The sequence below is a fragment of the Oncorhynchus clarkii genome, chromosome 18 (assembly GCF_045791955.1).
Source record: "Oncorhynchus clarkii lewisi isolate Uvic-CL-2024 chromosome 18, UVic_Ocla_1.0, whole genome shotgun sequence".
NCBI classification, from domain to species: domain Eukaryota; kingdom Metazoa; phylum Chordata; class Actinopteri; order Salmoniformes; family Salmonidae; genus Oncorhynchus; species Oncorhynchus clarkii.
The window spans coordinates 29074181-29098499 of NC_092164.1; the positions used below are offsets into that span (position 1 = coordinate 29074181).

General features: G+C 43.2%; 1 long non-coding RNA gene and 1 pseudogene across 1 annotated transcript; one reads left to right on the top strand and one right to left on the bottom strand.

Annotated features, from left to right (window-relative positions):
* Positions 1–614: 614 nt before the first annotated feature.
* On the bottom strand, positions 615–6961 carry LOC139372288 (DNA ligase 4-like; annotated as a pseudogene).
* A 3502-nt stretch (positions 6962–10463) lies between these two features.
* LOC139373293 (uncharacterized) lies at positions 10464–14737 on the top strand. The gene is made up of 4 exons (XR_011627559.1): positions 10464–10890; positions 12068–13487; positions 14094–14225; positions 14307–14737. It is a non-coding gene; the product is annotated as an uncharacterized lncRNA (long non-coding RNA).
* The last annotated feature ends 9582 nt before the right edge of the window (positions 14738–24319 follow it).

Below are 24319 nucleotides of genomic sequence, written 5' to 3' on the forward strand. Positions count from 1 at the left end.
ACAATACATAAAGACCATCTTCTAATACCAATTCCCATATTTATTCAAAATATTTATTTTAGTTCCAAAACATGAGAATTGAAAAGATTGTTTTTTAAGATACAGTATAATATAATTTGCATTAAATGTAACAAATAGTTTAGGGGATAGACTCGGTCCTCGGGAACCCAAGGTTTGCAGTTTTGGTTTTTGCCCTAGCACTACACAGCTGATTGAAATAATCAACTAGTCATCAAGCTTTGATCATTTCAATCAGCTGTATAGTGTTAGGGCAAAAACCAAAATGTTTAACCCTTGATGTCTCCCTGTCAGTTTGGGAAACGATGGGATAGACAGTCTTTAAATATCTTAACACAATAGTCTGCATTGGTAAGGACATTGAAATAGCTTACCTCAATTACAGTAGATACACCATTAGATATAGGCCTACACTATATCCTTGAGTTCCCTTTGTCCATATTCAAATGTGTAGAAAAACACTGCATACCGCTGCCTTTTGATTCAGAAAACCCTTTAAAACAAACATTTATTTACACTCTAAAGAGATGTGTCAATCATAATGTGCTGAGTGTCCAGTGCTTGCATTAGATAACTTAATGGATTGGCTTTAACCATCACACTAGGTAGTCATTGTCATTCCGCAAAAACCCTGCTTTGGTAGACTCTGTTACCCATGACTCTCTAACAATCTTAAACCGTTTGGTAAATAGTCATCTGAGGGTTCTTAAAGCCAACACTTTTGTTTTCTCCACCACTATGACATGAGGGACCCCGAGCTTCTCCACTACTGTAACTCCGTGTAAGCGGAATTCCAGAGCCCAGACAGGTGTGTCCAGACAGGTGCTTTTAGGGTCTCCTATGTCTGCGTACCTGTCCTGGTAGACCCTGAAAGGTCTGAACATGCTAGTGGGGAGGTCATCCTAGCTATAGCGTTCCTCCAACTTAGCGATGCACTGTGCCGTCAAAGTGTCCACGCTACAAATCCGACCGAAGACTTCCCTCAGCTGCTGCTCGTCCGTGTCCACGAAGTAGCTGTCTCCGTAGCAGTCGTATTCCTTGGCAATGTACTCCTTGGTGGAGGGCAACATGTGTATCATGTGACACAGTTTCCATGGCACCACCTGCTTCCTGTGAAGGCACTCCAGCAGCCAGGCAGCCCACACCCCGTCGCGCTGGTCTGAAAAGATCAGGTTCTTCACATGTATGTTCTCCACAGCGGCGATCACACAGTAGGTGTCCGGTCCCTGGTTCTGGATCACAAAACCGCTACATCGGGCCACTGCTTTCTCTAGCTCCGCCTTGGGGTGCGCCTTATTTCCGTCCATAACGCAGACCTCCACATCCTCGAACATGTTTGTCTCCTTGATGACGTCAGATAGTTCCTGGGACTTGAAGTGGTCGATTACGCCAACAGACTTCTTGGGCTTGGCTGCTGCCGGTGCCTTTCGCTTCTTCTTTTCGGGCTCGTCATTGTCATTGATGCGGAGGTGGCGCGAGAACAACTTCCCAGACGGCTTGTTGTGAAACTGATTGAGCTCAGCTAGAGTCATGCACTCGTGCCACTCTTTGTCCTCCCGGATCTTCTCGATTCTGGGGAAGCGTAGCGTGCAGTTGGTTTTGTACATGTCACGATTGACTATTTCTGCTGCCTTCACCTGGATGATGACCGAGTTGCATGGGTCAATATAGACTTCCGGTCTCTCCCTCCCACACAGGAAAGAGGCCGGAGGGTCGTTCTTCCGGTAGACTTTCCAGTGCTTGGCCAGCTTCAGCCCCAAGTCGTAGAGCTCATTCATGGTGTAGCCAGACTCGATGCGACAGAGCTTGTGGAAGACGGAGGGTTTCTCTCCAGGCTTCGGAGCTTTGGCCACCGCGACAAGTAAATGAGACATCATACCACCACCTCGCCTTCCTTTTCCCCAGTAGCCTCCGACAATCAACAGGTCGGACTCATCCATCAAGCCAACAACGTACTCCGGCTTGAGCCAGCCCTCACCTCACTTATCGGGCTTGTAGATGGATCAGGGATCTTTCACCATGATGCCCTCCTCCCTGTTGTCAATGGCTTCAATGAGGGGAGTTCACCACCTCTTGCATGATTTCGGCCTCTGTTTTCAGAACCACGTGGAGACCGTCTGAAGGTTGTTGTGGCGCTCCTTCAACATCTCGTTGCCAAACTTGTGGTCGTTCACAAGAAGTACATCGAAAATGCAAAAGCATGTCTGCAGCTCGGAGTCGTCCACTAGCCTCTTGAAGTCAAACTTGCTTCCTTTTTGCATGAAGGTGTCAGCGGTGGGATTGTAGACGATCTCCCCATCCTGGATGCAGTTGACTACATGGGGCTTGAAGACATTGTGGATTAAAGGCGTCAGGGAGCCATCTAGCGGCGATGCACCAAATTACTGGGTGTACTCGAAGGAGTTCCGTGTGAAGTATTTGTAGACGTCGCCATCGTTGTGCAGCTGGATGTGCTCTCCATCCAGCTTGGTCTCTATGAAGAAGGTGCTATTGCCCATCTGCTTCTCCACCTGGTGCATGTTGGCCACGGCGGCCAGCATACAGTAGGTTTGAAGGCAGAGAACAGGCCAATGGACAATTCGCTGAGGGACAGAGGGGTTGTGGAGCTGCCGGCATACCTTGTTTAGGTTTGTGGTGATATTGTAGAGCTCGGCTGCATCTGAGTGGAACACCTGGAGCACGGTCTCTTTGCTGACCCCCAGCTTCACGTCCTTCAGGATCATGCGGGTAAGCCAGTTCTGATCCAGTGCCGTACTCTTTGTGATAAGGCTCTTCTTCACCAAGTCCTTCTGCTTACTGGCGTTGTTGATGGCCACCAAGTCCAGAAAGTCATTGACTTCTCTGATGGTGAGGTTGCCTTGGCTTGTGCAGCGTTTCTTTAACACAAAGTAGTCCATAAGCCTCCTCCTGAGATGTGTTGGGGGTGCGGTAATTCAACAGATTGTTGACCTCCGGTCTGTTATTGGGGAGACCCAAGATGTCTACGTAGAGCTTTGCAGACATGCTCTCTTTAATGCCATAGGCCATATGCTCCCTTTCGAACGGGGGCACTATGAGACGCAAGGCCGGGTAGAAAGAGTCTGTGGTGGTAGGGTTGTATTTGTGGAGAGCCGTATGACCTAATCCATCACACCAGCCACATGTTTAGAAACTAGTTAGCGAGAATGTACACTGTACAATGCATAGCCTAAATATTTATTGAAAACATCTCAAGTTAGCTACCTATCTTACCTCAAAGCAACCAGCCAACTTGTGTCTTGAACTCTTTGGGGATCCCTCCTCTACAACATGTGACAAGCCCGGGTTATGACTGCATCACACATTTCCTGACGAACCTGAAATAAACCAGACAGTAGTTAAGTACTTGATTACTAAGCACAGCTAGCTAGCATTGTTGTGCCAGAGGTTGTGCAATGGCGCATGGAAATGCAGTTGGGGCCACTTCAGTAGGCTATGCTAGTTAGCATGCAATCTATAGACATAGCTGTTCGATACTAACGTTAGATAAATGAATGTTGTCATGTTGTGTGATACGATTACAAATTCAACAAATAATGTATCAAATTACATGATTACTTCTTCTCGGTCTCAAAACATAACCATTGGGGTATTTGATTATTATTTACTAACTGTTACTTGAGTTTCTAAAAAACACTTCCTTGTTCACAAAGCAAAAATCTGCCACGTAAAACATTCAGTCAGAAACAAAAGAAGGGACATAATGGACCTGGGGTAAAACAATGATTTAATGCGTCAGGGGAGGGCAACAGACAAATGTAAAAAAAAAAAAAAAAAAAAAAAAAAAAAAAAAAGGCAATTCACAGCTGTATGCAGGAGTTGCATAAATGAGATGTTAGTGCAGTGCTAATTAGAATGTCCTTTATTATGTGTCCACCTTTTTTATATATAAAGGTGATAGGATAACATTTATTTTAATAATGTTTCTGTAAAACATCTAATTTTGATACATATTCATTGAAGAATATACAGTACATGGTCACAATACCTTTGGTTACATGCAGATAAATAATCATAAAGCAATAATCATTTTGTAAACACACCTCTATAATAGCTTTGAATTTGATCAAACTCATGTTCCAATGTCCATAAAAATTGGTTAAGTCATTTAAGTCCTGACACAGTATGCAACACACGCACACACCTCAAGACTGTAATACCCTCTATAGTCTGGAAATTCATTCAAATTCCTCACTGTGCACTGCCCTGCCTGCCCTGAATATAACACACAACATAGGCTTACAATCAACCAACAGATTTACTTGAGGTCAAGAGTCCCTGCACCGAGCAAAACATGAAGATAAAGATGTATATGAACTGTGGTGCTTAAGTTACCCAAAAAATTATTGTACACGGAAGATTGTGTGCATATGCAAAACATTTGTTCTTGTTTACTCTTTACATGTATTTGAATTCTATACACAGTACCAGTAAACAGTTTGGAAGCATCTACTCATTCAAGGTTTTTTTTTTGGGGGGGGGGGTTTGTTGCCATTTTCTACATTGTAGAATAATAGTGAAGACATCAAGACAGTCGTGAAGAGGGCACGACAGAGCCTATTCCCCTTCAGGAGACTGTAATATTTGGCATGGGTACTCAGAGCCTCAAAAGGACAGCTCCACCATCAAGAGCATCAAGGTTGCATCACTGCCTGGTATGGCAACTGCTCAGCCTCCGACTGCAAGGTACTACAAAGGGTAGTGCGTATGGCCCAGTACATCACTGGGGCCAAGCTTCCTGCCATCCAGGACCTCTATACCACGTGGTGTCAGAGGAAAGCCCTAAAAATTGTCAAAGACTCCAGCCACCCTAGTCATAGACGGTTCTCTCTACTACTGCATGGCAAGCGGTACCTAAGAACCAAGTCTAGGTCCAAAAGGCTTCTTAACAGCTTCAACCCCCAAGCCATAAGACTCCTGAACAGCTAATCAAATTGCTACCCAGACTATATGCATTGCCCCCCCCCCCACCTCTCTTTTACGCTGCTGCTACTCTCAGTTTTTTTATCTATGCATAGTCACATTAACGCTACCTACATGTACATATTACCTCGACTAACCGGTGCCCCCGCACACTGACTCTGTACTGGTACCCGCTGTATATAGCCTCGCTATTGTTATTTTACTGCTGCTCTTTAATGCTCTTTACTTCACTATTTTTTACCTAACACTTATTTTTCTTACAACTGCAATGTTGGTTAAGGGCTTGTAAGAAATAATTTCACTGTAAGGTCTACTACCCCTGTTGTATTATGCGCATGTGACAAATAACATTTGATTTGATATGAAACTATGAAATAACACATATGGAATCATGTAGTAACCAAAAAAGTGTTAAGCAAATCAAAATATATTTTACATTTGAGATTCTTCAAAGTAGCCACCCTTTGCCTTGATGACAGCTTTGTACACTCTTGACATTCTCTCAACCAGTTTCATGAGGTAGTCACCTGAAATTAATTTCAATTAACAGGTGTGCCTTGTTAAAAGTTAATTTGTGGAATTTCTTTCCTTCTTAATGTGTTTGAGCCAATCAGTTGTGTGGTGGCAAGGTAGGAGGGTATACAGAAGATAGCCCATATTACGGCAAGAACAGCTCAAATAAGCAAAGAGAAATGACAGTCTATCACTACTTTAAGACATGGTCAGTCAATCAGGAGAATTAAGAACTTTGAAAGTTTATTCAAGTGCAGTCGCAAAAACCATCAAGTACTATGATGAAACTGGCTCTCATGAGGACTGCCACAGGAAAGGAAGATGGAAAGTTACCTCTGCTGCAGAGGATAAGTTCATTAGAGTTACCAGCCTCAAAAATTGCAGCCCAAATAAATGCTTCACAGAGTTCAAGTGACAGACACATCTCAACTATTCAGAGGACACTACGTGAATCAGGCCTTCATGGTAGAATTGCTGCAAAGAAACCACTACTAAAGGACACCAATAAGAAGAAGATACGTGCTTTTCCAAGAAACACATGCAATGAACATTAGACTGGTGGAAATCTGTCTTTGTCTCTGATGAGTGTCTTTGTGAGATGCAGAGTTGGTGAACGGATGATCTCTGCATGTGTGGATCCCACGGTGAAGCATGGAGGAGGAGGTGTGATGGTGTGGGGGTGCTTTGCTGGTGACACTGTCAGTGATTTATTTAGAATTCAAGGCACACTTAACCAGCATGGTTACCACAGCATTCTGCAGCGATACGCCATCCCATCTGGTTTGTGTGGGACTATCATTTGTTTTTTCAACAGGACAGTGACCCAACACACCTCTAGGCTGTGTAAGAGCTATTTGACCAAGAAGGAGACTGATGGAGTGCTGCATCAGATGACCTGGCCTCCACAATCACCCGACCTCAACCCAATTGAGATGGTTTGAGATGAGTTGGACTGCAGAGGGAAGGAAAAGCAGCCAACAAGTGCTCAACATATGTGGGAACTCCTTCAAGACTGTTGGAAAAGCATTCCAGGTGAAGCTGGTTGAGAGAATTTCAAGAGTGTGCAAAGCTGTCATCAAGGCAAAGAGTGGCTACTTTGAAGAATCTAAAATCTAAAATATATCTTGATTTGTTTAACACTTTTTTTGGTTACTTAATTTTATTTTAATTTTATTTCTTCATTATTTTACCAGGTAAATTGACTGAGAACACGTTCTCATTTACCTGCAACAGCCTGGGGAATAGTTACAGGGGAGAGAAGGGGGATGAATGAGCCAATTGTAAACTGGGGATTATTAGGTGACAGTGATGGTTTGAGGGCCAGATTGGGAATTTAGACAGGACACCGGGGTTAACACCCCTACTCCTAATAATCCGAATGGTTAAGGGATCTTTAATGACCTCAGAGAGTCAGAACACCCGTTTAACGTCCCATCCGAAAGACAGCACCCGACACAGGGTAGTGTCCCCAATCACTGCCCTGGGGCATGATTCCATATGTGTTTTGATGTATTCATTATTATTATACAATGTAGAAAAAAGAAAGAAAAACCCTTGAATGAGTAGGTGTGTCCAAACTTCTGACACTGGTAATGTAGTTCAACCAATGACCAATATATCTATGATTACACAAGCAGGGTCTTCACTCCATTTATTTATAATATAATAATAATTATAGGGTGTGCATTTGATGCAGAGACACTCGTTGGTACCCTGACACTGATAGAAAGTCAGATATTGTTTCATACTCCTAATGGTTAAGGTAAGAATTCGGGGTAGTGCAATCTGATCCTAGATCTGTGCTTCGGGGGCAACTTCTACCTCTGAAGCAGGTTATCTGGTTTGCTAATTAATCTTTGCCCACTAGAGGGCCTCCTCTCCCCCTACATGTGTGTGTGAGAGAGAGAGCAGCATAGTCCTGAGTCAACAGTGGTGAAGCCACCCAGGAAGCTGCAGTAGTGAAGCCAACCAGGTAGATGGAGCCGCAGGACAGAGAACACACACAATGTTGGTTTATCATAGGGGGACATGGCTCCTTTATTTTTATTTGATTATTTTAACCTTTATTTAACTAGGCAAGTAAGTTAAGAACAAATTCTTATTTACAATGATGGCCTACCCCGTAAACCCTGACAACGCTGGGCCAATTGTGCGCCACCCTATGGGTCTCCCTATCACAGCCAGATGTGATGCAGCCTGGATTCAAACCAGGTACTGCAGTGATGCCTCTTGTACTGAGATGCAGTGTCTTAGACCACTGCGCCACTCAGGAGCAGATGCCTGACAGGGATATAGGCCTATGCTTGAGCTAAACTAACATCCACAGTCAGTCATAGCATAGGACTGCAGAGTTAGCCAGATTCAGAACAGAGGTTGCGTAACAGTGCTCTATGTGCCACAGTCAGAGAGCGAGGTAGAGTGAGCGCCGACCTAGCAGATGGTAAACAAGTGACGTCAGCTACTGCTGCTGCTGCCGATGCCGTGGCATGCTTCTGCTCACTCCAGGGTGAGGGGGGAATGCAGGATAGGATTTGAAGGGGTATGGGGGGGGGGGGGGGGGGGGTAGTATCATCTGGGACTGGCAGGTTTGTACTGCTCACTCTTCACAGAGGTGCTGGATATGGAACATGTTTGGATCTTGACTTAACTGTAAGTAAGCTTCTACTGGGACTGTTATGGTTCTAATACCAGGGGAGGTATTTATCAGTCCTAGATCAGCACTCCTACTCTGAGACGCTTTATGAATATGGACTTGCTGCAGTAATTATATCCCAGAAACCGTAATGGATGATCCATCCCTCATTTAAACTGTTGCGGAGAACAAGTGCCACAGACAAGTTACGCAAAACAAAGTCACAGGCTTTACACAAAACTCCTAAGACAAAAATTAGCATTTTCATAGTAGCATATAAGAATGACATTTTGGGGTCTACTTTGGGGCATATTTTCATTTAGCATTTTTGTGGCTTAAATATGACCTGGTACAAAATTGTGTTAAGTACGGTAAAAATACCAAGCCTCACAGATGTAGGCTCCCAGTTCTCAGAATGAGACACCTATAGGTATGTGCTGCTGGCAGTAGTTGTGTAAACAAAGATAGTGCATCAACGTTGCCAAGGTAGGTTTTATTTAATCTGCCTCCATCTGTATCTGCAGCAGCGTAAACATTATACAACAGGCAGGTCTGAGACAGGGTAAGTTCATGAAATACACACCTTACACAGTGTGTGTGTGTGTGTGCGTGTCAGTGGCGTACCACAGTTTTTCGAGGCCCGCTCGCATTGTCTGAGCAAGGAACATGGCTTATGAGGTGTTCATATGCTATCTTGGGGGACAGCGCCCCTGGACCCCAACCCCTCAAAAAAAGTATTGGGTTGAGGGCCCCCAAGAGCTCATAGTCCTGCCCACATTGCGAGGGCGTGAGGTACGCCAGTGGTGTGGATAGTCCTGCTGTGTTTGCTTTATTCTACTGGCAGTGAGAGCCAGACAGTGCAGAGCATACTTCTACTAAATTTAGATTGACCTCCACACAATATCTGTGATCTCCTTGTCATACCACCAGATCATCTATAGATGTTGGATATTAATTTGACCCCCCTGTTGCAGGATAACTGTTCTGCAATGCAGTGTTTAAAAATGAGGTTTAAAAATGCTTCTGAAGTTTGTATTTTCCACTTTTAAATTTCTGACTTGATTTTCCATCACAAGAAATGTATCAACATTTTGGGGGTGCTGGCAAAACAGAGCAAAGGGAAAAGGCAGGAGAATAGAAAACCACACACTAGTTGACTTGACAAACAAGACACACTGGCAACAGACAAGCAGGGAACACAGGAATAAGTACCCAGGGACTAATGAGGAAAACTGCCGACACCTGGAGAAGGGTGGAGACAATCACAAAGACAGGTGAAACAGATCAGGGTGTGACACTGTTACATACAAGGACCAGGGGTGGAATTTCTACATTTTGACTGACATTTTCTCCCTTTCCAAAAACTTTTCCCCCTATACCTTTTCAGGCCTCTGGGATTTGTGGTGGGAACTGAGAACAACTGAGCACATTACAACACACACTGGAACTTGTCCCAGTCATCACAACCATGGACATGAGGTCACAGAACATCTCCCTCTTACGCAGCCAACCCAGGATATCACAGGCTCTCCTTAAAAGATTTGCCTGACGAATCAAAGTGAATTCTTCCGCTGCTCTATGTTCACTACATAGATCAGTCTTAAACTGCCATCATTGAAGTGTTTTCATGTCAAAATAAGGAGCATTGTATAAAACAAAATAACCAGTGATCGGATCATAAAAGCCTGTGACAAATTTTCAAACCACTGCTTTACCCACGTGTGTTCTGGCTCTGGCCCAGCCCATCGATTTCTGGGACCAATCATAATGGTTAGACTGTTTTTCCATTCTAGAATTCGTAGGGGAGGAACTCAGAGCCAGATTCAGAAACGGGATTAAATTATTCTGGCCCGGGAGCCCCGAGTTGGCGTGTGTGAAAGTTGTTTTCATTCGTTTTGGAACCGCCTCCCACTTGCCCTATTCAAAGCCCATGGCGAAGTTGGCTCAAATTAAACGTGAAGTAAATAGCAAGTGGAGTAATGAGTAGGATTGTTTTGTCAAATGTAAACGTGATTGCTTTTGATAAAAACGCTATATCTGCCTTCCAAAATGAAAACTAGTTAGAAATGTCAAAGATATTGTAGCGACCCCGGTTTATGAACATGGATTTTCGACTCTGCCACTTGAGCAGGCTTTTGTGGCAGTCAGGGATTCGAGATGAGGGTTCGAGATGTGTTTCCTGCCTGTTTCATTATATTGGTGTTGGAAGGGATCAGACCTTGCATCCTTGGCCAGTGACCGCGTTCTTGTAAGACTGGGTCCTATGGTCTAGTGTGAGGACGCGCTCTTTGAAAGGATGGAGTTCGACTTTGTCACTTGAGCATGCTTTGGTGGCACAGTCGATGACGCGCAGGACAAGGCCCGCACGCGGGTGGCAGCCGGGGATGGCCCTAAACAGTTTCTCATACATTGTCAACCAACCCGGATGTGATATAATTCTGGCCACATGTTGATTCAGCGGGGCTTCTCCGTGCAGGACGTGGGAAGGGGGAGGGACGCACACACTGTAAACAGGAATAGGTGCATCACCGGTCACTGAGTTAGTTAGCTAGCTAGTCAGTCACATAAATGTACGTTCAGCCTGTTAATTATTTCAGTTTGATTTGACTTATCTTGCGAAGGTAGCATGGCTTAACATAGTTTCTTTCGTTTTTGACCTCGACATTGTTGCTCGATAGGTATTTTCATAGCTACCATGCTGTCGCTGTTAGCTAGCTAATGCTAGCAGCGCTAGCTAACCTCATATCTGGATGCCTGGAAGGTTCCCGAAAGAGAGCAGCATACTGGTAAGTCAACTTTGCTTTCAAACTTTGTAATCATCTGTAAAGTTGTTTTACATGTAGTCATACAAGCTAGATATATAGATGTTTTGTTAAAAAGACTATTGTCATTCATTGGTTGTTTCTTTGGAGCTAGCTAGCTAAACTATTACTAGCTAGCTAGGTGGATAATAATGTGATGTACAGTAGGCGACAGTACCGTTATAGCATTACTGAATGACAACAATATAGCCTATATAATCACTACTAGTTGGTTGATATGGGGTGCAGTAGGCTACAGTACAACATTCCTAAATTATAACAACGTAGCCTTGTGACCAGCTAGTAGTTGGTTGATGGGTTAGGGTACAGTATACAGCAACAATAGCCTTCCTACTGTTTTGTTTTTCGTTGGGTCCCTTTTGTTAGAGTTGCGTCAATTCGAATCTGGTATCAGGATAAATATGACAATGAGTCACCGATTGTATACTATGTATTTTTTATTAGCTAAGCAATAAGTGGTAAATGCAATTTTCGTATATACGGGCTCTCTGTCCCACCTCGCAGGGCAAGCAGAGAACTGACAAGACGTATGTAAAACAGTATTCTTTATACTGTGATATTGCAGGCGCTCAGGCGGGTCCCCGCCTCTTGGCGCTTCTGTTGATAGATGTAACTTGCTGTGTCGAGTATCTATGCGCTCATTCCCTAGATACCGTTATCATATATCTGGTTTCTGTTATTGTTAAGTTTGAGTTCTAACAAAAACAGTCTGTGATTTGCTACACTACGTTCTGTATGTGTCCGTTTTTATGTTATTCTGTATTTTTCCATCATGAGAAAGGGCATGGCCTTGAAACTGTTAACAATGTTTCAAGTCAGCTATGTTGCATAACACATACATACATCCACACAAGCCAACAGCAGATAATATTCACTCATATATATGGTAATGGCTACAATGTAAAACACAGAAACCTCATACTTTACAAAATTATGTTGTTTTTGACATGGTAAAATAAGCTAATGGTTGTGTACACTCTCGCTAGATAGAATTGTATGGTTTGGTGGCAGATATTCAGAAGAAAATAGACATACAGTATAACAAATTCTCAATCAGATGAGGGTACACAGCTACCCCATATTGAATTTCATTCATTCTTAAGTGTGGACACTAATTATAGTTAATATTCCAATTCTCTAGGCCCTCCATTCCCAAACCTGAAGCCAACTGTTCCCAGCAGGAAAGATCAGGAAAAGGTGTTGGCTTAAGGTACAACTTCCTATTGAAGAAATGTAAGACAACTCAATGTCATATTTCCTGACATGAAAAGAAGCATATACACGCAATCTATCAAATGTATTTTATAAAGCCCCGTTTACATCAGCAGTTGTCACAAAGTGCTTAAGCAGATACCCAGGTTAAAACCCCAAAGAGCAAGCAAGCAGACGTAGAAGCACAGTGGCTATGAAAAGCTCCCTAGAAAGGCAGGAACCTAGGAAGAAACCTAGAGAGGAACCAGGCTCTGAGGGGTGGCCAGTCCTCTTCTGTCTGTGCTTGTGGAGATTATAAAAGATTACAGCCATTTAGGCCAGATTATTCTTAAAGCTGTTTCAGCGTTCACAGATTACCAGCAGTGTTAAATAATAGAGTGCAATAGTTCAGCACCTCAGGTGTAAATGCCAGTTGGCTCTTCATAGCTGAGCATTTAGAGGTTGAGGCAGTAGGTCCGGTAGAGAGAGGCAGGATCAAACAGCGGGTCTAGGACAAGGTAGTACCTCCGGTGAGCCTTGAGCAGGTCAGGGTTCCATAGCTGCAGACATAAACAGCAGAGACTGGATCAGCAGCACGACCAGGTGGACTGGAGACAGGGAAAGCCAGGAGTCGTCAGGCCAGGTTGTCCCGATGCATGGTCCTAGAGCTCATGTCCTGAATTTACCGTACCTCTCAATCCAGATCTGAATATTTGATATCCTTTATAATTGTACGCTGTTGAGATTAGTTTTGTTCCAAAGCTAATCACTGAGTGTCCTACTATAAGGATGTGGTCAGGTTGACACATCCTTGTCAACCTGACCAACACAGAACACACACGCATATCACATTGCAAGGGTAAGTACGATGAGCAGTTGCAAAAAAGAAGTCTGCTGCATGGGTTGCCAGACACACACACACACACACACACATGAACATAATTCATTTGTTGTATTGTATTTATTGTGGATCCCCATTAGCTGCTGCCAAGACAGCAGTTACTCTTCTTCGGGTCCAGCAAAATTAAGGCAGTTATACAATTTAAAAAACATTACAATATGTTCACAACACATTAAGTGTGTGCCCTCAAGCCACTACTCTATTACCATAGAGGTTGGCTTTGCCAACCTGCTCGGTGGGTGACGGGTAACCGTCTTTCCACCAAGCTGTTCCAGGCCTGGAGTGGCACGCTGGAACTTCCAGAGGCTTGTAGACCTGAAGCAGTGTGATGTGGTCCAGGTACTTATCAAACACACGTATACACCCTCACTCACTCTGTTTTGTTGTATAATTATTTTAACTTGAGAAAATTGTTCCTCTCTGTCGTCTGCTCCTGCATCTGCTACACTGGCCACAACAGGTGATACAGGTAATTATCACATGAATGTATACACACATGCACACTCTCCCACACTTGGGGCTCTATTCAATCACATCCGCTTTAGCCGACATCCACATAGCGGTTGTTTTGGCGGTGTCTGAGGTGGAACTGTGTTAGAGCTGGCAAATTAACAAGCGGCTCCTGGCATTATACCTTAAGCGGACATTGCCGTTGGCTGCATGGAGTCGCATTAACAGAAATCTCATGCAGCCCTATTTACAAGTTAGAACAGTGGAATTTAAGATGTAATCTGCATCCCAATTAGGCTGATAGAAATCCTCATTATTTAGATGAATGATTTTGAATTTGAGCGTCATTGTTTCTATTGTTACATTTTCTCGTTCTGAACTTGTAACGCGAGTAGGATGGGTGTGGGTTTGTGACAATGATCAAGAGCTGCTTATTACCAAGTTGACAGATCCAACGCAATTACACCTCCGACACCACCAAGACATCAGCTATACATACGGGTGTCGGCTATCGCCGGTTAACGCTTGATCTGATTGAATCTAGGCCTTACACTCATTCAGTTTATGACTTTTGTATAGTTGCATAGTTATTGTATGTTAAGAAAATTGTGCCTCTCTATTTTAGATCTGCCACGCCCAGCAGTTCAGCTGCAGTCACAGCAGTCTTCTGCTGTGGTAGTTAATTTACCAGCTGCACCAATGCCTTCTACACTGGTCGTGAAAGCAGAAACTTTTGGGTATTCCCAGATGGATACAGGTAATTCAGAATTATTAGATGTACACACAGACATGTTGTTGAGCTGTATACTTACTGTCACTTTGTGCATCTCTCTTTCAGATCTGCCATGCACTCCACCACTGCCTGACAGCCTCACCCAGAAGTGCATACACTGGGCCTATCAGAGATGGGTGTCTGACAAGGAAAAATAAAACATGCACACACACACACACATCCACAATGTAAATAAGTTGTAATTACTTGTTTAATGTTTGCTCCATTTTATTGTAGGATTGGAGATATCTACTCCCTCATAGCCATGCTCAATATCTACATAATTACTCAAACTATCTATCAAATCAGTGTGATTGATAATATTGTAAAATACTTGCTTAATGTGTAGTTTTAGGAACTTTTGTGTGCTTTTTTTTCTGAGTTGAAAAACATGCCTCATGCACACATTATACCCAATGTAAATCAGTTGTTTATTTTAATGTATGGTGAATTTTATTTGAGGAAAATATCTGCAATAAAGTACATTCACAGTTAAAGCAATGTCCTATTTCTCAGAATACAATGTGTGGCCAGAAGGAAGTCGGCAGACCTGCACCCCTTGGCCTGTGTGCAGGTTTTGTCATCTGGAGATGGGGAGGAAGAGTGAAGTTTAAAGGTTTATCATTAATATTCTATAATGATTACATATTAGAATAATACATAATAGAGTGTCCAATAGTTTCTGTATTGGGATTGTTTCATGTTTTATTTACTTAATCCTTCCCAAGGAGGGATCGAACCATGTCTCAAAAGCAGCAGAAAGGGTCAAGTAAGGTCGCCAAAATGTCCGTTACAGCCATACACGACTGGCCCCTTGTGGGTAGCCAGCACTTCTGCTTCAAAACAAGCCGTTCTGCTTTTTGATGTTGTATTTTACCTTTATTTGACTAGGCAAGTCAGTTAAGAACAAATTCTTATTTACAATGACGGCCAAATCCGGACGGGTCTGGGCCAGTTGTGCGCCGCCCTATGGGACTCCCAATCACGGCCGGTTGTGATACAGCCTGCACCAATTAATGATAACATTAGTATGATCCAATGTACTGTGAAGGTATCCCATATTGCGTAATCCTGGGGCTTAATTTATAACCGGAAACTAGAGACCTAGCCAAGAAGGTGGCTCTGGTACAAAAACAAAGGTATAACATTTAAGTATAAGGGGTAAAAATACCATATCTGTGTCCAAATGGCACCATATTCCCAAGCGCACTGCTTTTGAACAGAGCCCTATAGACCCCACTCATGAAAAATACTTGTGAATTACTACACGAAACCTGTTTGAGCAGTAGTGACTATGTAGTGAATGTGTAGTTTATGCACTACTCAAGATACACAAGTAGAGTTTTGTAGTGTTCAGTAGAAAAACAGTAGTGTTTCCAGTAGTAATCAGGTAGAGATTTTTAATACTTGGTACTACAATAGGGCCAGGCTACCAGCTTTTTGCAACCACAGAAGAAGTTAAAACAGAAAGTAGTAGTAGTTAGCTGGCAATAATCTTCCATCCTTTGTAGTCCTCTCTTTCATAGCCCTGTAGGTTTTTAGGATATACCCAAAAGTTCAGTAGTTACACAGTAGTCATTAAGGGAGAATGGAAATACATTGTAAATACATAGTGTTCACCAGTAGTGAAGCATCCCAATGTATCACTCATTACTACTTAAATTACTACATAAATCACTACCGGTTTATTAAACATCTCAATAGCAATCAAGTAGTAAAACCAGTAGGTTTTGTGTAGATCTTGTGTAGTAGTGATGAGTAGTAATTCAGTAGTACTTTTTCATGAGGGTAATGTACTACATAGGGAATAGGATGCCATTTGGGACACAGACCTTGAGTAAACAGAACAGGTGGATGTTTGGGTTGTTAGAGGCCGGAGGTTAAATTCAAAGAACATTGTCTCGTAATTGTTATCTAATCCTGTAACTTAATTTAGAGTCTCGCATAAAATAGCTGTTGTGTATTGTCTTGATGCATGGTGCGCCTAATGTGCCAACTGGGTTTTGAACCCAGGTTGTCTGCGCACCAGAAGACAGTGTTAGGCCGCTAAACTAATGCAAGCTAAAGCCTGGGCATTAGTTTGGGGAGTTAATACTAGTCTCAGGCAAGTTTACTCATCACATAAGCATGATGGGGCAACGCATTGGTCAATGAAACTGTTTGTTTGACTTCCGTGAGTGCAGGTTTTCCTTTTCCAGTTTCAATGCCATTGAAGGCATATATTCCCCTCAGAAAATGTCTTGTTTTAGAAAACTTTATTTCAATCTACCTATGCAATATGCATCAGTTAAGATATCTGTCACAGTGAGTTAGTTATAGCAGACATGGTCTAGCCACCCTAGACCTGAAATGCAACTATCTCCAAATGAATGAATGTTAAATCTATTCAGTTCTTACATCTATCATAGACCTGGCCAATCAAGTGTGACCTGTGACTGCAGTGTAATCAATTAAAAAACAAGCCAACCTGGAAACCTTAGTTTAGCATAATCAGTTTAACTCAATGGGGAAGCTCCTAGTCTCTGGGAATTAAATAAACATTTGGGAACTGATCATACCTTTAGCTTTTAACGGGAGCTCGTCCGCGGTAGTCCCAATCTGAAACATTTGGCATGCTTCTCAACCCAATTAGTTGGTAAAGACCTTTAGAGTCTGTTAATCTGTAAACAAACATAGCAAGCCATTCATAGAACCCAACCAGGAAGCAAGCATATATCTAGTTCCATACCCTTTACACTAGGTGTGTGTAGCGACTGGCCTATCTAGTATCTGCTATGCTCACATGTAAATCATAGAGCAATGGCCTGTATTTAAATGATGAGGGTATAGGAACACTTTGAGTTATATCATAAGGTTATGTAAGTCATTAAAGGATAGTTCAGTATTTTACAACTTGATGTTAGATGGTTCTTCAACCTGATAGTAGTCTATTGGTCAAGAATAAATGTAATCCAGGATTCTGTTTTTTAAACAGCCACTACAAACTTCAGCTAACCTTAGCCACCATAAGCAATGTGGTGACAGACAGACAGAGACAGATAGACTGTGTAAATCAGTGGTGTGTGTGTGTGGTGTAAATCAGCTACTGCAGCTTTACTGCTGAACTCACTGGCACTTGACTTCTCCATGTGTCTGATCCATCAGGGAAACCCTGGGCTGCAGAAGGGCAAGTTAGATTTTGAATTCTAGTACCCCTTTAGGTATAGAAAATATATATTACAAGATTATTTGATGAAACACTGAATTTGGCCTTACTGCTATTAGCCCACACAACCCCATTGAATAACCGATTTGTACAATATAAAAAATAAATTACCACAAAAAAAATCCTAATATTGAGTCGTCGGGCATGGACTCTACAAGGTGTCGAAAGCATGTCAATGCTTACCACAGTTGTGTCAAGTTGGCTGGATGTCCTTTGGGTGGTGGACCATTCTTGATACACACAGGAAACTGTTGAGCATTGTTGAGCACTGTTGAGCAGGCTACTTTCAGATTAGTCTTGTGAGGCTTGTACAACATGTACTTATTTGTGTTTGTGAGAGTCTCACCTTTCCACAGCGGGGTCATACTAGTGTTTAGGCCAAACTGTTCGGAGGCAACAGGCAGAAGTTGGCAGATCGGGGGTACCGACTTCAGGCGAGTCCCGTGACTCTTTTGGGCGTCGTAGAGCAGAACGGAGAAAACCATAGAGTTCGTGAGAGTCTCATCTTAGAGTGGTCATATTAAACCATTTGTGGACGCAAGAGCTGTTTTCGTGAGAAAAGCGATTTTTTAGATGTCTCATGGTCTGACAAACACCGCTGTATCTCGGCCACCTTCCACCGCAGATCTGGAAGGTCGCCATTGGTAGATGTGGTGGATTGAGCCATGCAAAAAACAGATATCTCTAGTTTAAACAGACGGAATTTGATGGGAATATGTGTATTATGCTAATTACATTTTTGCGGGGCGCAGACACCGTCTCTAGGGGGTTAGGCTACATTTCCTTACAATGGTGCACATTTGGTAGGCTAAATACACTGAACAGAAAGTTACATTTCATCAGTCAATTTAAATAAATTCACAAGGCCCTAATCTATGGATTTCAAATGACTGGGAATACAGATATGCATCAGTTGGTCACAGATACTGTACATTAAAAAAATAAGGTAGTGGATTGAATCAGAAAAACTGTGAGCATCTGGTGTGACCACCATTTGTTTCATGCAGCGCAACACATCTCCTTCACATAGAGTTGATCAGGCTGTCGATTGTGGCCTGTGGAATGTAGACCCACTCCTCTTCAATGGCTGTGCAAAGTTACTGGCGGGAACTGGAACATGCTGCCGTACATGTCGATCCAGAGCATACCAAACATGCTAAAATTGGGTGACATTGTCTGGTGAGTATGCAAGCCATGGAAGAACTAGGACATTGTGTACAGCTTCCAGGAATTGTGTACAGATCCTTGCGACATGGGGCTGTGCATTGTCATGCTGAAACATGAGGTGGCGGCAGATGAATAGCACAACATTGGGCCTCAGGATCTCATCTAGAAATCTCTGTGCATTCAAATTGCCAATGATACAATTAAATTGTATTTGTTGCTCGTAGCTTATGCCTGCCCGTACCATATCCCCACCGCCACCATGGGGCACTCTGTTCACAACGTTGACATCAGCAAACCGCTTGCCCATACCAGGCCATACACGCTGTCTGCCCGCTACAGTTAAAACCTGTTCAGTGATTAATCCGTGAAGAGCAAACTTCTAGAGTAGGAGAGGATGAGTGATATATAATGAGAAGGATGGATGATATTGTTCTCCCCTAAGTGGAGAGCTGAACAGACATGATGTAGATAAAGAAATGGAGGAAACTACTCTACACTCTACCGTACATCTAAAAAATGTAGAGTAATTTCCTCTCCTTTTCTTAATCTACACTGATCTGAGAAGACATCTGGATAAAGACCTTTCAAATCAGCGCAGATTACAGAAATCAAATAGTCCCAAATGGCGTCCCAAATGGCATGCTATTCCATATGAAGTGCACTACTTTTGACCAGAATCACTATGGCTCTGGTCACAAGTAGTGCACTATATACAGATGTAGGATCTTAATTTGATCACTCTTTTGTTGTGGAGAATTTTCCTATACAGCAGGAAATGCAAACTTGCAGTGTGTTCAAGATTTAAAAAGGCTTTTAAATGTTGAAATTTCCACTTTAAAATGTCTAACTTTTTTGCCCTAACAAAAAAGTATCCATGAATTATAATTCACATTTCTTGTTACTGCAGGATTATTTTCCTGCTATTGCAAACTAGCTCAAATTAAGATCCTACATCTAAATCAAATCAAATCAAATCAAATTTTATTTGTCACATACACATGGTTAGCAGATGTTAATGCGAGTGTAGCGAAATGCTTGTGCTTCTAGTTCCGACAATGCAGTAATAACCAACAAGTAATCTAACTAACAATTCCAAAACTACTGTCTTGTACACAGTGTGAGGGGATAAAGAATATGTACATAAGGATATATGAATGAGTGATGGTACAGAGCAGCATAGGCAGATACAGTAGATGGTATCGAGTACAGTATATACATATGAGATGAGTATGTAAACAAAGTGGCATAGTTAAAGTGGCTAGTGATACATGTATTACATAAGGATACAGTCGATGATATAGAGTACAGTATATACGTATGCATATGAGATGAATAATGTAGGGTAAGTAACATTATATAAGGTAGCATTGTTTAAAGTGGCTAGTGATATATTTACATCATTTCCCATCAATTCCCATTATTAAAGTGGCTGGAGTTGAGTCAGTGTCAGTGTGTTGGCAGCAGCCACTCAATGTTAGTGGTGGCTGTTTAACAGTCTGATAGCCTTGAGATAGAAGCTGTTTTTCAGTCTCTAGGTCCCAGCTTTGATGCACCTGTACTGACCTCGCCTTCTGGATGATAGCGGGGTGAACAGGCAGTGGCTCGGGTGGTTGATGTCCTTGATGATCTTTATGGCCTTCCTGTGACATCGGGTGGTGTAGGTGTCCTGGAGGGCAGGTAGTTTGCCCCCGGTGATGCGTTGTGCAGACCTCACTACCCTCTGGAGAGCCTTACGGTTGAGGGCGGAGCAGTTGCCGTACCAGGCGGTGATACAGCCCGCCAGGATGCTCTCGATTGTGCATCTGTAGAAGTTTGTGAGTGCTTTTGGTGACAAGCCGAATTTCTTCAGCCTCCTGAGGTTGAAGAGGCGCTGCTGCGCCTTCTTCACAATGCTGTCTGTGTGAGTGGACCAATTCAGTTTGTCTGTGATGTGTATGCCGAGGAACTTAAAACTTGCTACCCTCTCCACTACTGTTCCATTGATGTGGATAGGGGGGTGTTCCCTCTGCTGTTTCCTGAAGTCCACAATCATCTCCTTAGTTTTGTTGACGTTGAGTGTGAGGTTATTTTCCTGACACCACACTCCGAGGGCCCTCACCTCCTCCCTGTAGGCCGTCTCGTCGTTGTTGGTAATCAAGCCTACCACTGTCGTGTCGTCCGCAAACTTGATGATTGAGTTGGAGGCGTGCGTGGCCACGCAGTCGTGGTTGAACAGGGAGTACAGGAGAGGGCTCAGAACGCACCCTTGTGGGGCCCCAGTGTTGAGGATCAGCGGGGAGGAGATGTTGTTGCCTACCCTCACCACCTGGGGGCGGCCCGTCAGGAAGTCCAGTACCCAGTTGCACAGGGCGGGGTCGAGACCCAGGGTCTCGAGCTTGATGACGAGCTTGGAGGGTACTATGGTGTTGAATGCCGAGCTGTAGTCAATGAACAGCATTCTCACATAGGTATTCCTCTTGTCCAGATGGGTTAGGGCAGTGTGCAGTGTGGTTGAGATTGCATCGTCTGTGGACCTATTTGGGCGGTAAGCAAATTGGAGTGGGTCTAGGGTGTCAGGTAGGGTGGAGGTGATATGGTCCTTGACTAGTCTCTCAAAGCACTTCATGATGACGGAAGTGAGTGCTACGGGGCGGTAGTCGTTTAGCTCAGTTACCTTAACTTTCTTGGGAACAGGAACAATGGTGGCCCTCTTGAAGCATGTGGGAACAGCAGACTGGTATAGGGATTGATTGAATATGTCCGTAAACACACCGGCCAGCTGGTCTGCGCATGCTCTGAGGGCGCGGCTGGGGATGCCGTCTGGGCCTGCAGCCTTGCGAGGGTTAACACGTTTAAATGTCTTACTCACCTCGGCTGCAGTGAAGGAGAGACCGCAAGTTTTCGTTGCAGGCCGTGTCAGTGGCACTGTATTGTAAAAAAACAAAAAACTGCATAGTTTCCTAGGAACGCGAAGCGAGGCGGCCATCTCTGTCGGCGCCGGAAGTACTGTAGGAAATAGAGTGTAATTTGGGACACTGCCAGGGAGAGTAAATAACTTTACATTATTGAGATCTCTCTCTGTCAAGACAGTCCTCCATGTCACTTTGAACTTGTCTTACAGCTGTGCCAAACTTTAGGGAGCCCCCGGCTTTAGCCTTGTTTGGGTAGCTTTGATTCGAGTTTGGGTACAGCAGCTTTACTTTAGGCTTCTCTGCTAGATTTGGCTACAGTCGTGTTGCGTGCCATTAAGCCCCTGAAAATGTATGTCTCTGTCTACTCAGTACTGTGTACTCTAAGCTTTAGCCTGGTGCCTGGCATGTTCCAGGCGGCAGTTTACTGGGAGACTGGACACGCAAACAGCACAACCCATCCTGTGAGCAGTGTCACATCCACTACTAACAGGGGGTCATACTGGGACTTGTGTGTGTGTAGCTACAGTACATTGAGGGAGCAGTGTCAGTGGCTTGTTGGGTGAGACTTACAAGGCTCCGAGCCACCCCGGATAATAGGATTGGGCTGGGTGCCAAAGGATTCCGGGCCGACAGAAGACCGCTTCAAACGTCAGGGGTCACAGGGAAACTTAAATAGGAAGCAGCGGGATGCCAAGGCCAAGCAGAGAGAGGAAGGTGGGGGGAGTTTGGGTTTTCTGCATCAAGTTTTGTTGATCTGGTTGAAAGGGATTTGATCAGAGCCCCCATTATGTGAGCAGGTAATTCGTAGGGAAACACGCAGTATTTGAGATCATGAAATTGTTTCCCCAGCCTTAATCTGAATGTTTTTGGTCTTTTGACCTGTTGGTAATGGGAAGGCAGCAGTGTAAATAACATCAAAACAAGCAGATATCAGGTCATTTTGAGCAAACACACAGCGTAGCAAATCTATTACATGGAGTTTATACCTAGGAATGTCTGCCTCATGGCTCTGGTCCATCCCCACAGACTTACCACAAGGTCAATGAAGGACCCCAAGAGTGTATTATGTTGTAGTGTGTATGAGCCTGCGTTCACAATGGAACCAATGAAATAGTCCCAATAGAAAAACCCCATGTAGCACTGCTGAATGGCTCAATCAAAAGTTCAAAGTATTTGAAAGAAAATAAATACTATTCGGACCCATACAACACTACACTGATGTGTCATATGTCATCATGTTATGTCATAAGTCATGTCATATATCATCATGTTATCTATGGATTACATAAAACTAATCTGTGATCCATCATGCCATTGTTTGCAGTAGCTTTATGATGGGACTACTCATTAATGAAGCTGATCTGAGATGTGTCATTCCTGTGTTTTTCCCATAGCCTAATGTTGATACTCCTCAGTAAACATGCCCTGAGGAGTGTGTTTTCACTATGTTCAGCAGCGTGAGCTGATTATGCTGTTATCGTTGGCATGACCATAAAAACCTGGCTATGGCTCATAAAAGAGCTATGCTCTGGGACACACTGAGCCCGATCGGGCTGTTAACATCATAAAACAGAGGCAGCACAATATTATTGAGTAAGTGCGTGCACACACACACCCACATACACACAGATACATAGATACAGACACGGAAGTGTCAAAGTCTGGCCAGTTGCCATGAAGTGTGTGTGTGTGGAGAACATTTCCTGTATGATAGACTATGGCATTAGATAAAATTACTCTCTTTAGGTAAACATCCTTTAGGAGTACGGGGTCCGTAACATTACTGATACACTGTAGCTGATCACCTTTAAAGTATTCCATAGAATAAACCATTTTGACCTGAGGAATGGTTACCACTTAACAATCACTGCTGAAAGTACAAATAACAAGCCTATAATAATCATATAAGAGAGTATGTTAGTGTAAGGGTATTCGGGCAATGTGCAATCAAAGTTTGATGAGGACAAAAGGTAACGCCTCTCAACAAAGTGGTGAATCCATGTGGTGAAATGGTGACGCCATGCTCAAGGTCACATCGACAGATTGTTCACCGAGTCGGCTTGGGGATTCAAACCAGCGACCTTTTGGTTAGTGACCAAACACTCTTAACCACTAATGGTGTCACACCTGCCGCCCAATGGAGTGAGTAACTCCTGAGGCACTGAACACACACACACACACATATCCCTTCTATCCACACACTATCTGTCCAGAGGCATTCTTTTGATAAACGGCATTTTGAATGTTGATATGAACTTACTGGCCTTAGAATATTGAACAGGATGACATTTAGGGCTCCCGAGTGGTGTAGTGGTCTAAGGCACTGCATCTCAATGCAAGAGGCGTCACTACAGTACCTGGTTTGAATCCAGGCTGTATCACATCTGGACGTAATTACAGCGTCGTCCCGGCTTAGCTGGGGTAGGCTGTCATTGTAAATACGAATTTGTTCTGTCATTGTAAAAACGAATTTGTTCTTAACTGACTCGTTAAATAAAGGTTAAATTTTTTTTTAAATGACATGATATGTTTGCAGTCAGGAGAACAAACCTCTCCGGAAATCTATCTAAACTATGTGAAGGGAATATAAATAAAATATTTCCATATTTTTGCCAGGTAAGTCAGCAAACAATACCTTTGGGAGCTCATTTAAATGGCAGAATCAGCTACAGCAGTATACAACTATTGTATACTATAACAGCTACTGTATACAACAATACGAGAGAGTTTGTTGAAATATCATTTGCAATGCGGAAAACTTGCTGACTGCACAAACAGTTATATTTTATTATCATCATAAAAATTGACTAATTGAA